The following is a 14,389-nucleotide window of genomic DNA, read 5'->3' as shown; positions in this document are numbered from 1 at the left end:
CTCAGACAAGAAAAAGTGTGTACATATGCTCAGACCCTGACGTGACGCTAAGCACTTTTCCACGTCAAAGGCAGTTTTTACAAATATGACAGTTGGCTTGGATTTAAGTGTATGCACACTCTAAGATCTGAGCATACACACACTTTATAAATGAGGCCCCAAGACTCAATTCACAGATCTATTTCATTCACTATTTTATTTATTGATTGATTGATTGCTATAGCTTACCAGGAAAGCTATTCAATTTATGGTCCAGATTGATGTGTTTCTAATAACCCAAACTGGTTATTCAACTATGACCATGCAGACAAGTATTGTGACAAGCAGGAATACAACTCCAGTAATTTCCAGTGTGTCAGTTTTAGTTATTTCAAGTTACTTGCAGTAAACCTGCGCACACTGGTTTAAAAAATTTGGAGACGGTGATTCAAGGAGTGGTTTTTAATAAGTATAATAACCTGAATGTTCACTTGGCAAGATAATTTTAATTTATTTAGGGCAAGTAAAAGAGAGTAAAATGTCAATCTCATTTTTGATGATGACAGGGCCTGGATGAATGTTCTCTTTGCTGTAGTGACAGGCCGTCATTTGCCACACATCCAGAATATAAACACCAACATCCTGAAAAGCCCATCGCAGAATTTTGTGCAACTGTAGAGAATACCAGTCACTGCCAAAGATATCCTATTATATAAACAGAAAAACAATATCAATCTTAAACTCATAAGAACAGAGTGGTCTTCTTGTATTTTAACACATGATACTGTATAAGCTTACTTTATAGCCAGTGTTGACAGTCTTGATTATAACGGTAGTGTCAGGCGCCCGTTGTAACAATGCTAGAACAGCTTTGCGGATCCTCAAAACTCTATGGGTGTAGAAATCCAGAGGGTAGGTGGTGAAATGGGGCCCCAGATTGAATATAATGACTGTGTGGGGTCCTCCAGCCTGGTCATCGATCTCATTACTGATGTAGTGCAGGTCAGCAACTGCTGTTTTTCGAGTGCGCAGAGGAATGCCGTGAGCCCTCCAGTGTAAGTCAATTTTGTTCTTAACATCCACTGCTACGAGTGGCCCTGACTGATATTGGACATGCAGGTTCATCTGCTTCAGGGCTGAAAAACATTGAGTGCGTTTATGCACATTCTTAAGCTGATTATGCTTAATAAGCTGAAAACGCACTTGGTCATGTAAACGCGGTAACCCGTTTTCTTTTATTGGAGTAAGGTCATAAACTGCGTAAGCATAAACCGGTCGCAACAGGTAGTTTTTTGCCTCTTACTCCGATTTTGTGCGGCATGTAAATGCAATAACCTGCTTTCAGTCGGCTTACTGAAGTGTGCATGTGTGATACATGACAGGAACGCATTGTTAGTGCAGATTTAAGCACATCCAGACCAAGCAAACATCTTGCAGTAAAGAAAAAAGGAAATATAGGCCATCACAAAAGCAGACACTTTCTTACTCAGAGTCAGATACGCAAATGATTATATTTTGACGTCACTACAGGGAAATAACCTGTTTTATTAATGAAGTTATGTAAACGCAGGTTACTTGCATTGTCAGGTTACTGATGTGCATGTAAACAGGGAAAACTGGTTATTTTAATAAGCTGATATTTGTGAGTTATCAGCTTACTGGTGTGCATGTAAATGTGCTCAGTGAACCCCAGTAAGCCGATTACTCACAAATATCATCTTTTCCCGTTTACATGCACCTAGGCCACTTTTACATTACTTTATTAATAAATCAGGATATTTCCCTGTAGTGACTTCAAAATATAATCATTTGTGTATCTGACTCTGAGTATTCTATATGTTGTCAGTTGAGATGTTAAAGCTTGCTACGGAAACATACTCCGTTACTAACATAATCTCGGTTCCGTGAGATACAGGAATGAGTACTGCATCTGCTTAAGATGCATTGTGGGCAGATCCCATGTAGGGACTGTAATGGGGCGAGGCGGGTTGAGCCTCTTAGACCCTTTCAAAAAAATGACCAACTAGGTTGTTCCTGCCCAACGATTGGCCAGCTATAGGAGCATGAGAGGCTGCTATGGCTGCTACATAGACCTTGAGCGTGGAAGGGGAACGGCCCTTTTCCAATTGCTCTTGCAGGAAGGACAATACCAGAGATATGTCACAGGAAATTGGGTCTGCGCCGTGGGCTGTACACCAGGTGGAGAAGACAGACCATTTAAAAGGCATAGAGTCATCTCGTAGATGGTGCTCTAGCCTGAGAGATTGTATATAGTACGCTCTCGGGAGGTCCACAGGCTTCCATCGAGAGGCCAAAGGTGCAGAAATCCACAGCTCGGGTTGGGGGTGCCATATTATTCTGTTCGCCTGAGAGAGGAGGTCCTGTCTCAGGGGAATGAGCCATGGAGCTGCTACAAGCAGCTGGGACAGCTCAGCGAACTAGTGTTTGTTTCTCCAGAGGCTACTAACAGAACCTTGTGCTCTTGCTCCCTGATTCGCCTGATTACCTGCGGGGGAAAAGCATAAACGAGGAGGTTGGGCCACTTGTCCTTCGAGAAATAAGTTGGGCAATGAGAGTTGTCTTCTGAGGCAAAGAGGTCCACCTCTGCCTTGCCAAAGATCTCCCAGATTTCCTGAACCGTTTGTGGGTGAAGCATCCACTCTTCTGAGGGGACATTACTCCGAGACAGCATGTCCGCTCCTTGGTTCAACTTGCCCAGCACATTCGTTGCTCTCAGTGAACGCAAGTGGAGCTGAGCCCATTCCAAGAGGCGCTCTACTAGAATAAAGAGACGAGGAGAGTCCGCCCTGGTGATTTATGTATGACACAACCGTCATGCTGTCTGATCTGACCGGGACATGGTGTCCCCTCAGATCTGGAAGGAATGTGTGAAGGCCCAAACATACTGCCAGCATTTCCACGCAGTTGATGTGCAGCCAACCTTCTTCCGATCAGTGGCCGAAAGCCGGTTTGCCCTCGCACAGCACTCCCCAATCTAAGTTGGAAGTGTCTGTCGAGACCACCTTTCCCCTGCAGACCATTCCAAGGGACACGCCCCGTTCCATCCATTGAGAGTCCTTCCAAGGGGCCAGAGCTGCCACACAGACCCGTTCTACCTTGACACGAAGGGGCCACATGCAAAGCAGGCCCAGCTGTAGCACTAGAGATGCGGAGGCCATGAGACCCAGCATCTTCTGAAACATTTTGAGGGGGTGAGAGGCTCCTAATTTGAAAGAGGCCACGAGCTGCTGTATAGCCAGTGTATGTTCTGGCGCAACTGTCGCCCTCATTCGGGCCGAGTTGAAAACTGTTCCCAGAAACGGAATCCATTGGCTGGGAGACAGAGCGCTCTTGGTAAAATTCACCCTGAGCCCCAGAAACTCTAGGTGGCTAAGGAGAAACGATATGTGAGACAGTAGCTCGTCCTCGGACTGGGGTAAGACAAGCCAGTCGTTGAGGTAATTCAGAACGCGGATTCCCATCTGTCTCAGAGAAGAAAGAGCTGTGTCCACGCACTTCGTAAAAGTGTGGGGAACTAGGGACAGTCCGAATGGAAGGACCATGTATTGATATGTCACTCCCTTGAAGGCAAATCTCAAGAATCGTCTGAGATGGGGGGCTATCTGGATGTGAAAGTACGCGGCTTTCAGATCCAGGGAAAAGAACCAGTCCCCTGGGCATACTTGCGAGAGGAAGTAATCCTGAATGGCCATTTCATAAGGGCGCGGTTCAGGTGTCTGAGATCAAGAATGAGCCAAAGGCTGCCATTCTTTTTGGGGACAAGGAAATAACGGCTGTAAAAGCTTGACTCGCTCTGAGCTGGAGGAACCGCTTCTACAGCTCCTTTTGCCAGTAAATTAATCACCTCGGAGCACTCTGAACCAAGGTGGGAACCTCGGCACAGGCTACTGAGTCAGCGCTGACTTGGGGCGACTAGGAGCAGCCGTAGAACTAGAGCGCTTTGGAAGGAAGTGTTGCATAGCCTGGGACAACTTCGGTGCCGCAGTGAAGCGCTCAGTAATTCCCTCAACCACAGGTTCGAAGAGGCCAGTGGGGGAGACTGGGGGGGCCAGGGGGGAGACTTTGTCCGCATCCTTGACCTCCGTCAGTGTCAGCCATAGGTGGCGCTCTAGTACCACTAGACTGGCCATGAACCTGCCTATCGTTGCGTCTGGTGGAGACCACTCTAGCCCCTTCTGGTGGAGACCACTCTAGCCCAGCTCTTCCACAGCCTTTGACAGAACACGGTACAGTTTGGTGTCCATGCCTGATTTAGGATTGCTGGACTGCGCAGACGGTAGGGGGGCGCTGTCGTTGGTTGAGCCCGACAGCTCCTCCGTGTCTGAAGCTGCCAACGTCATGCTGTCGTCCAGCATGGGATTTCCCAAGCATGAGATGCACTCGCTGTGACCATCGGTGGCATGCGAGTAACAGAAACGGCGCGTCATTTGTAACAACGCCATGTAAAATTTGCTCTTTTACACTCTTTTAGAAAATTGCCGGATGGCGGCAGGGGATCCGGAAGACCGGCGCTGCTGCGGACTCTGAAGGCAGCTGCGGGAGCTCCGAAGTCAGCCGAGCAGAAAAAAAAAGGTCTTGATCCGATGCGAGGCGTTTCTACGGTGAAGCTTCAAGTCTCATAGCAACAGCAAAGATCGTCGTCGTCGCTGAATTAGAAGAAATCTGAGGATCCTATGGCAAAATGCCGCTTATATAGTCAGATGGCCCCACCCATTCTGGCAGGCTCTGGCGCGCTTCGTTGCCATAGGCTCGTGCAGCTCCACTGCAGAGCCATTGGTTCATTTTCAATTCACTGCACGAACAAATGGCCGTGCAGTTACACTGCATTACTGAAAAGGCTTCAGTCACCGGAGAAAAAGGAGTTTTTCCCCATAGCGTCTTAAGCAGGCGCAGTACGAGTGAAGTAACGATAGGGAACTTACAGCTTATACTGTATATTATGCTCTCATGCAGTTACAAATGCAGTATTTTGACTGAACCACTTCTACATCTAATGCACAATAAGAGAACACATTCTTATTTTCTGAATCATGAAAGAGTCTGTGATATATTTCCTTTCTTTAATGCAAAACGTTTGCTCTGACTAGATGCACTTAAATCTGCACTAACGATGCATTCTTGTTACGTATCACACATGCACACTTCAATAAGCAGACAGAAAGTGTTTACATGCTGCGCGAAATTGGGGTAAGAGGCAAAAAAACTACCTGTGTCGACCAGTTTGTGATTACGCCATTTTTTACTTTACTCCGATAAAAGAAAACGGGTTACCACGTTTACATGACATATTAAGAACGCAGTAGCCCCTCACTGCAGAACAAAAGATCCAGGGGGCGGAGTTGGATCCACATCCAGGGAGTGGAGATTGGTAGGTTTAGGGGTGGGGATGGGTGGGTTTATGGATCAGGGGGTGGAGACGGGTAGGTTTAGGTCTATGTAAGGTGGGAGGAGTTGGATCTAGATCCAACCACGCCCCCTGGATCTTGTGTTCTGCAGTGAGGACCATCTCTAAGAACGTGCATGTAAATAATTGAGTGAGAGCAACAAATATGATCCCACAATTACACTGGATATACAATATATAATTAACCAGTAAGCAGCTTCCCATCTCACTTGGTACTGCTTTCACAAAGAACTCAAACCACTGTCTCATAGTAGAGTCGCCCATCATGTAGATGTGCTTGTTTTTCAGGCACTCTGTTGTCTTTTGTGTTGTAAAATGTTGGATGCTACAGACAAAAGACGTCCACACATCATTCAGGTAAAAGCCGGCTGGAACTGGAGTGTGTAAACCAGGACAACATTTCTCTGTTACATCTGGAAGATGAGAAAATGGAGACTGTAACGTCTTTAAGAAAGTTTTCCAAAATTTGCCTAAACTGTAGTTATTTTTATTTTGAAATTAATTCCTCTTTTTTTGCATCACATTTCCCAGCATCTCTGTACTGTACTATTGCTCTGGGTTCAACTACTGACCAACATACCAATAGTTTCATTTCCATGGAGATAAAACACTTTGATGATGCTCTTATCTCCATTGATACCTTTGTTAGTTTGCGTCCTGCCAAAGAGAACATGTTTATCTGTCATTCTGTCTTCCATTAATGCATTAAATAAATGAATAAATTAAATAAGTACATTTAATTAAGAATCATTTAAATCTCACATAAACATCTTCTCTTTATTTGTCAGACGGTTTCTATAACCACCCATAGAGTGGTACACAAAGGCACTGCATGGCAGTGATTTGGGTCTCTGGCAGCGCCATGTTTCTCCGGTACGGGGATCGTTGTATTCACAGCAACAGTCTCCGGTTCCCATACTCTCTAGTCCATTCTTGTCCCACTTTACATTACACTTCACCGTTTCACTCAACCTGGTCTTATTTGGTCCTGGTCCCTCATAATATCCATTAAAGTACACTCTGTCAGAGTCAGTATCTCTGTGACGCTTCAGGACCTGCACAGCTTCACTGGAGTGAATTAGACGTACAGCAACCTGAGCCTCACCGACCCACGGCAGGAGGAAACGCACAGAGTAGGAGCCATTGAGCAGGTCCACCACCTCCCCAAACACACTGGCCTGTGACAGAAGAACATTCTCAGTACAACTCTCTCTCTCTTTGACCCAGGTGCAGAGTTTAAATTCAACAACAGTTAGTATTAAAATAATGTTTACAGTCACTGACCTTAGTTTTAGACCAGAACAGCTTGGCTTGAAAAAAGTCGCCTCCATAACGCTTAGATTTATTATCAAAATCCTTTGCATGCACCGTAACAAAAAGCTCCTCTCCAATTTGGTAGCTCTCTTTCAGGTTCTCTATGATGAATGTGGTGTGAGCTGGACTAGTACTCATGGACACATTTGTGATTGATCTGTCAGGCTCTGCCCAGTAAACTGCCTGCTGTAACCTGGAGTAGGCATCTGAACTGATTCCTAATTCAGAGTAAAAGAGCTTATAATTGACTCATCTGAACTGAGTGCTGAAGGAGAAGAGGAGTTTGGAGAGTTCGAGAGTCCTGCAAAGTGCTGAGACAAAAAGTTTGGTGGAGGGTGTTTCTTCCTTTCATTACCCATATAAGACCATACAACCTACAAATACATAATAAATGATTATTAATCAAAAGTTCTGTCTTTGTGGGAATCATGCATGTAGATTATATTACTAAACTAAAAATCATGATGATAATCAGTTCAGTTCACTACGGAAACTGAATAGCAGAAGGTATAGTTTGTACAGAGTAATATACCACAAGGCTGCTAGATGCTTAAATTTAAATTTCCATTAAAGCACAACTGTGAAGTAGTTCCAGGTCTGTCAGTTACAGTTCCGTAACACTTCACCAAAATATTTCAGTTATTTCAATGGTCCTTACAGCTAACAGCAAATGAACCTAAATCCACAAAGACACCAAGCAAAATATGAATTATTTAATATTTAAGCTTAGCATTCAGATCCTCGAGAAAGGATTGTGATGACGGTTCGGATCGGGGACCAGTGAGTAACCAGGTATAATAATAATAATAATAATAATATTATATATATATATATATATATATATATATATATTGCTTTAAGCCAGAAACCATGTGATGTCCATTCTAATGAATACAGGTCTGAGAGGCTTATTATAACAGGGTGGACATTAAAAGAGTGGATGATCTAAGCTAAAGTCAGTTTTATCAAATAAAGAATGGCATGGTTTTTAACATTTTAATTTTAAAAATATGAATTTCTGCTGACTTTCTATTTCCCATAACAGAGTGGAATATATTGATGTTGACCGGAAAGATAAAATAAATGAAATAAAATAAAATAAGAAAATTGAAATAACAGAGGATCTTACTCACATTACAAAGTTGTTTTCCTTCCAAGGAAGTGATGTCGGCTATACGATTTAATTGTTTAATTTTGCCAGCTTTCATTTGAGGGTATTCAAAATAACAGAGTGGACAATAACTTCAGGTACACACTAAAACATTTATAATTGTTAAATTAAATGTAATAATTAAAAAATAAATAAATCTATACGTTCGAGATTATACTTATACCCAACATGTGAAAAAATGTCAAAACAAATAATAGTGTGTATTTATCATGAAAATGGCACATGGAAACCTTTTTTTCTTGGTGGTTTAAAATGCTGAACAATGTTTCAAATTATTATTATCATCATTACAATTATTATTATTATCAATTTCTGTATGCCTAAAGTTCAAATGTTGTTGAGTATGACTAAATCGGCTATAATTTACGCTGTTCCGCGTTTTAAGGCATCTTTTCTTATCTAATGGCGACATACCGAATAGAATGACATTTTTACTAGATGTTGCAACGATCGTCTCCGCTGTATTTCTATTTTTCTTTACCAATGTCACATGAAGGCATTATTTCGTTTGGAATGCAGTCAACGCCTATAGCCTATTCAATACGCGACACTCATTGTCAGACAGGCACTTGTGTTCCTTCTGAAGAGAGCTCGCGCTACTGCGCTAGAATTGTATTGGCAATAGGTACACTGTAAAAAAGCCAACTTTCAAAAAGTCCTCCTAATAAACATAAAACAGTAAAATGAACTATGATATTTTCATTGGAAGTGTTCATGCATTATACTAAGTTGATTCAACAAATTCGTTGCTTAAATGTTAAAAACATTCAATATTTTGTTGATCTAACTAAGAAGTTTAAGTTGTCATTGATTCTAACGTTTCTTGTTAGCACGTGCGCAGTTTGAACCTTGAACGCATGCGCACTTTGATACTTCAGCTACTTCGGTGTAAGACGTAGATTTCAAAAAGTTGATGCTGACGAGTGGTGATATCGTGCCTGGTATGTAGTAATAATATTTTATAATCGATCAATTTTATTTGCCATGTATAATGAATGTGGTCTTCTCAAACTTACGGCCTAATCTATTTTGCAGCGTGTTTCTGTTTTCGAGTACTTTTGTGTGGTTGTCGATGCTAACGTGAAGGACGAGTGGCGTCGTGCTTGATCGATCCAGCTTTTCTATAAAATTAAGTAAGTACTTTTTTTTATTTTTTATAATCGACTGTATTTTATTTGCCATGTATAATTAATGTTTTGCTCTTCTCAAACTGACGGCCTAATCTATTTCGCAGCGTGTTTCTGATGTTGTGCACATTGAGTTCTTTTCAAAGCTGATGTGAAGGAGGAGTGGTGTCGTGCCAGATAAATCCAGCTTTTCTTTAAAATCACTGGCACGTAGTTATCATGTTTTATAATCGACTGTATTTTATTTATCATGTAAAAAATGCATTGACCGTGTAGACATCTTCCTATATTATATGGGTTTGGATTAACGTGGGTTAGAGTAAAAGATGACAGAATCATTTTTGGGTGTACTGTACCTTCACCTCCTAAAGCAGAAAGAACAAATGCAGATTTTATAAACAAAATATATGTTTGTTTGTTTTTTGTTTTGTTTTTTTAAGGTGAGTGACATTACCAAACATCGTAAAACAACGGCTCTTGAGGGATTGCTACTTTTCCTGCTTGAGAAGTCTGCAAGTTTGCTCAAGATATGCCTGGTAAATTACCATTTTCATACTCTATTTCCAAATCCATTTGTAAACTATATATATTTTACATGTATTCAGTTTATTTACACAACAAACAATAATAATAATAATAATAGGGGTGTAACGGTACGTGTATTCGTACAGAACGGTTCACCGGGCAAATTCCAAATGGAAGGGAAGGCACGTGCCCTGCTCACCCAAAAGTCCCCACTCCAAGGACTCTACCTTTTGAAGGGAGCAGGACATAGGGATTATCACTTCCATTTGGAATTTTCCCAGTGAACCATTCTGTACGAATACACGTACCGTTGCACCTCTAAATAATAATAGTAATTATTATTATTATTATTATTATTATATGTAAATTTTAGGGCTGCAACTAACGATTATTTTAATAATCGATTAATCTGTCGATTATTTTTCGATTAATCGATGAATCGGATTTTTTTAAAAAGCATTCATTTCCAACCCTTTATTCAAAAACAGAACTAAAATCTTTAGAAAGTGCACAAACATGTTGCTCCTTGAACATCCCTGAGCTGTTATAATAATAATAAAATAAAATAAAAATGGACTAACACAAAAAATTGTGCAAAAAAATTAAATAATTTAACAACACTGCGTCGTTAGCGTTGGTATTGTATCAGACACTTGCACTTAACATTATATGAAAATCAAGCTCAAATGGAGTTAATAATGTTTTTGACCAGAGAATGACGGAGATGGAGTGTTTTGTCTGTCGTTAGAACGGCTGTTATGCAGTGCATAAGTGCATTAAGTGCATTATGCTTTCATCAACTTTACAGGTTATATAACTTTGATTGTAGCTATATGGGCGCTTAGTTTTTCTTGTTGTTTAATACACTTGGCCAAAATCTCAAATTAAGCGCTTATGCACATAACACCGGATATTTAAAACGATATAGACAGCAAATAACTAATTCTTCTCCACTCTTCAAACACACAAAACATTATCCTTTACTGACATAGTGTTTGAGTAAAGAAAACGCTGTACTATTCAAACACCAATTATTTATTCACCCTTGCATTGCGAAAAGCAGAGATCTCATCTTCTCCAGGCTGTGCGCGCGTCAATCTGAACGGAGGCGGGGTGAAGTTACGAGGTCTCGCTGAGAGCTCGATGATCCAATGGCGTTACAGTTTTACTGACAAGTTATTTTAATGCTTATCATTGGTTTACTATTTTTAAAACTCTCTGATTTAAAATAATAAAACAAATTATAAGCGACTCAAGTTTGGATAATTTTTCACAGCACCTGACTGGGCTACGGTATGGCAACTGCCATACTCTGCCATACGCAAACGCCGCCCCTGCTCCCACACCTTGGATGACTTGGGTCGCACGGATTTCTCTGCCTCCGCCATGTATCTTACCTCTACCTCCGCTCGTTTTTTTGTTTTTTTTTACTTTTGTTTTTATTTATGAGGCGCCAAACTCTGCTAGCATCCGTGCGCGAGAGAGACCGAGTGTGTTCACTCCGCTCCGCTCAACTAAAGTTTTTTTTTTTTTAATAATCAAACGTCTCCGCGTCGCGCGACACAACGAATCGATTATGAAATTCGTTGCCAACGCTTTTAGTAATCGATTTTTATCGATTTAATCGATTCGTTGTTGCAGCCCTAGTAAATTTACACTTCCATTAATACCTACCTCCCATCCATTATTCTCCCAGGATACGAATTCTGTGAACTGCTGCACCAAAGGTGTAAAGATTGGAATTCTGACTGTGGAGGAAGATGATGTTGCCGGTGTTACATCGCAGCCCACTGTTATCAACATGGCAATAATCTTGGAGGAGGCCATTGTGCTTGAGGACATTAAAGATCTTCCATCTGCATTTGCATATTTGTTTGGCCTCTTATATGCACTTAACATGGAATATCCGAAAGAATTGAAGTACACTTTTGAAGTCATCATGGATCTAGGTGGTACTTGCTCAGCTAGAGTGCAGTCATTGAAATCCAAACTTTGCTAAATGGATGAAGCCACTTAAATGACGTTCTTGCGTTGGCTTTTTGTTAATACTTTTATACTTAATGACTACAAAAACACCTGTTTTCATTCAGTGTGCTAATTACTGCTAAGGTTTTTGTTTATTTGTTTGTTTGATTGTTTCAGCCTTTGCCTTAAAGGGAAAATTCACCCAAAAATGAAAGTTCTTTCATTATTTACTCACTCTCATGTTGTTCCAGACCTGTGATTTTCTTTCTTTTTCTTGAACACAGAAGAAGATATTGTGAAGAAAGCTGACAACCAAAGGGTTGACTGTCATAATATTTTAATCCTATGGCAGCCAGTCAGTGACTACCTTCAACTGATCGGTTATCAGCATTCTTCACAATATCATCTTCTGTGATCAAAAGAAGAAAGAAAGTCAGGTTTAGAAAAACTCCAGTTGTAAATTAGAGTAAATGATGAAAAACTTTCATTTTGGGTGAACGATCTCTTCAGGCTGGAGTTTCTCCTAGTGTTTTTTTTTCCTGGACAAAGTAATTGTATTTTATTTATGTGTAGACACTCTACTTCCAAAGATCTGGGTCAAGATTCGATTACAGGCATATCAGTGTATGTTCTGACAAGAAAAAAGTACAGTGTACTTATAGCTGCTGAGTAGGGTTTGTAGTGTACTCGGATGCTTTATTTTTTCTTATATATATATATAATGGCAAATTGTTTTTGAGGAACATTTAGGTTGATGTTAAAATATGCAGAATAGGAGTTTTCACATAATTGTTACTTTAAAAATCTACCAAAAATGTTAAGTACATTTGCAAATGTGCCTCATGTCACAGGACAGCTAACATTGTATGGTATAATTAACACCGGTTTTGTGGATTTCTTTAACATTCAATGCATTGAATTCAGTGTATAATGTTAAGAAGTTAAAAGGCAATATTTGATACTGTTATGTCATTGCTGTGCATTGGACACAGAATGTTTAAATAAAAAAAAATTATTTAACCTATGTTATGGTCTCTTCTTTAATTAGACTATTTAAATAATATATAATAAATCAGTCTAGGCCTATTTGTTCAGTAAACAAAACATATTTAGTTCTGTAATTCATTAGGTAAACATGTCAATTTATGTTGTGTCAACTTGTAACCTTAACGTAATCTTTTGAGTTGGGAGGACTTCAGTCCCTGTTTGTTGAGTTTACTCAAAAAAGCGCTTGCGATAGGTTGCCTTATTATTTTAAGTTTACTCAACTTTTTTTTTTTACAGTGTAGACTTAGTACATTTGAGACATGTGTACAGTTGAAACACCTTAAATATCTTGCGTACACAAGAACCAAGAGCCGTGATTTTTGCTCCACACGTGTATTAGTGTTCTCTTTGATCGTGGGAAATTTGAAATGTTTGCATCTTTCCACTCTGAAGTACGACGGCGTTTGTGCCTCGTTAAAAAATAAAAAAAATCTAAGATTACGAGATGAAAGTCGTAATATTTTGAGAATAAAGTCGAAATGTTTCGATCATTTAAATCGTAGAAATTAAAGTTATAATATTTTGAGAGTATATCCTATATCGCGCATGCAAATTGCCCGCGTTGAGAGCACCTGGAGAAGTTGCCAGGCCACCGGAATTGATTTTAATATTGTTGCGTCCGAGCGGCCGCATCATCTTACTGGGATGTCAATTTTAAGGACTCGCGGGAACAGCTTAATATCAAGAATATGATATTTATTAACAGACTGAACAGGAACAACTGTTTATCTTAACATAAACTCACACACTCAATCGATATTCCTTTGGGGGGCGCTGTAGCTCTCTTATTTAACCCTTTTTTTTTTAATACACTACAAATATAGCTATGTGGGATTATTAGCAGAAATCATACCATGTGTCATACTCGCGGGGACAGTATGCTTGGAAATAATATTTCATGTCTTCATTATAGTGCGCCAGCCACACAATAGCAATAGCTTAAGCTTTGTGCTTTTAGTGCTTTTAATATAAAATAAGTCTCAGCTTTCAAAATCAGTTTTATAACGAAACACAAATTATGTGTCTTACAATAATGTGATTTTCAAGATCTTTAATGTGGCGTGACAGATCGCTGTATTTATGTGAATAAATTCATTAAATTATTGTGAAAATTCCATCACCTGCTCCGCAAAAACGTCCCAAACTTTCATTCCTCACATAGCCTGTTTAATTAAACAGCAATAAAACGTTCTAAAGGTTGAAGTGGACTCAAATTTGTTAACATACGTTATATTATTGTCTTTTCTGCTGTAAACATTAAGTGACTATTCACAAACTGTTTTATTCATGGTATACTGTAAATGAGGACATAATATTTAATGTCTTCCATTCATTATTTGTAGCGCCAGCCAACCAGTAATCGCATAACAATTTTGTGCTTTGTTGCTTTTACACACAACTCAGCTTTCAAATTCTGCCGGTTTTATAACGAAATACAAATTATAAATGTGTTTTTGCTCTTTATTTCAAGTTTATAGCAAGATATAAATTGAAGGAACATAAAAAAAAAAAAAAGTTTAGCCTAATTTATAATGAAAATGTCTCGTCGTTCGTTATTGTAATCGGAAAGATGATTGACTCACATGCCGCTTAACAAACACATTATTGCAATATAGCCTACATATTGTTTGTATTTCGCTGTAAAATTGACAGATTTTGAAAACTGAAATTTGGAATATCTCCCGGTGCTCCCAATCCGGGCTATTTGCATGAGCAAAAGGCTAGAATAGCCTCAAAATATTATAACTATATAATCTTTATTCTCAAAACATTTCGACTTTATTCTCGTAGTGTTTCGATTTTATTCTCGAAATATTACGACTTTAATCTCGTAAT

The 14,389-nt window shown here is 39.8% G+C and overlaps 1 long non-coding RNA gene and 1 pseudogene across 1 annotated transcript; one reads left to right on the top strand and one right to left on the bottom strand.

The window, feature by feature from the left end:
* Positions 1–278: 278 nt before the first annotated feature.
* On the bottom strand, positions 279–7,104 carry LOC131535484 (NXPE family member 3-like; annotated as a pseudogene).
* A 1,662-nt stretch (positions 7,105–8,766) lies between these two features.
* Positions 8,767–11,733, top strand: LOC131535485 (uncharacterized). The gene is made up of 4 exons (XR_009269634.1): positions 8,767–8,830; positions 8,925–9,022; positions 9,457–9,552; positions 11,238–11,733. It is a non-coding gene; the product is annotated as an uncharacterized LOC131535485 (long non-coding RNA).
* Positions 11,734–14,389: the final 2,656 nt, after the last annotated feature.

Source organism: Onychostoma macrolepis, unplaced genomic scaffold, assembly GCF_012432095.1.
Source record: "Onychostoma macrolepis isolate SWU-2019 unplaced genomic scaffold, ASM1243209v1 Scaffold3, whole genome shotgun sequence".
NCBI lineage: Eukaryota > Metazoa > Chordata > Actinopteri > Cypriniformes > Cyprinidae > Onychostoma > Onychostoma macrolepis.
Note: the sequence above shows the minus strand (reverse complement) of the source record. Positions and strands in the feature narration are given on the sequence as shown.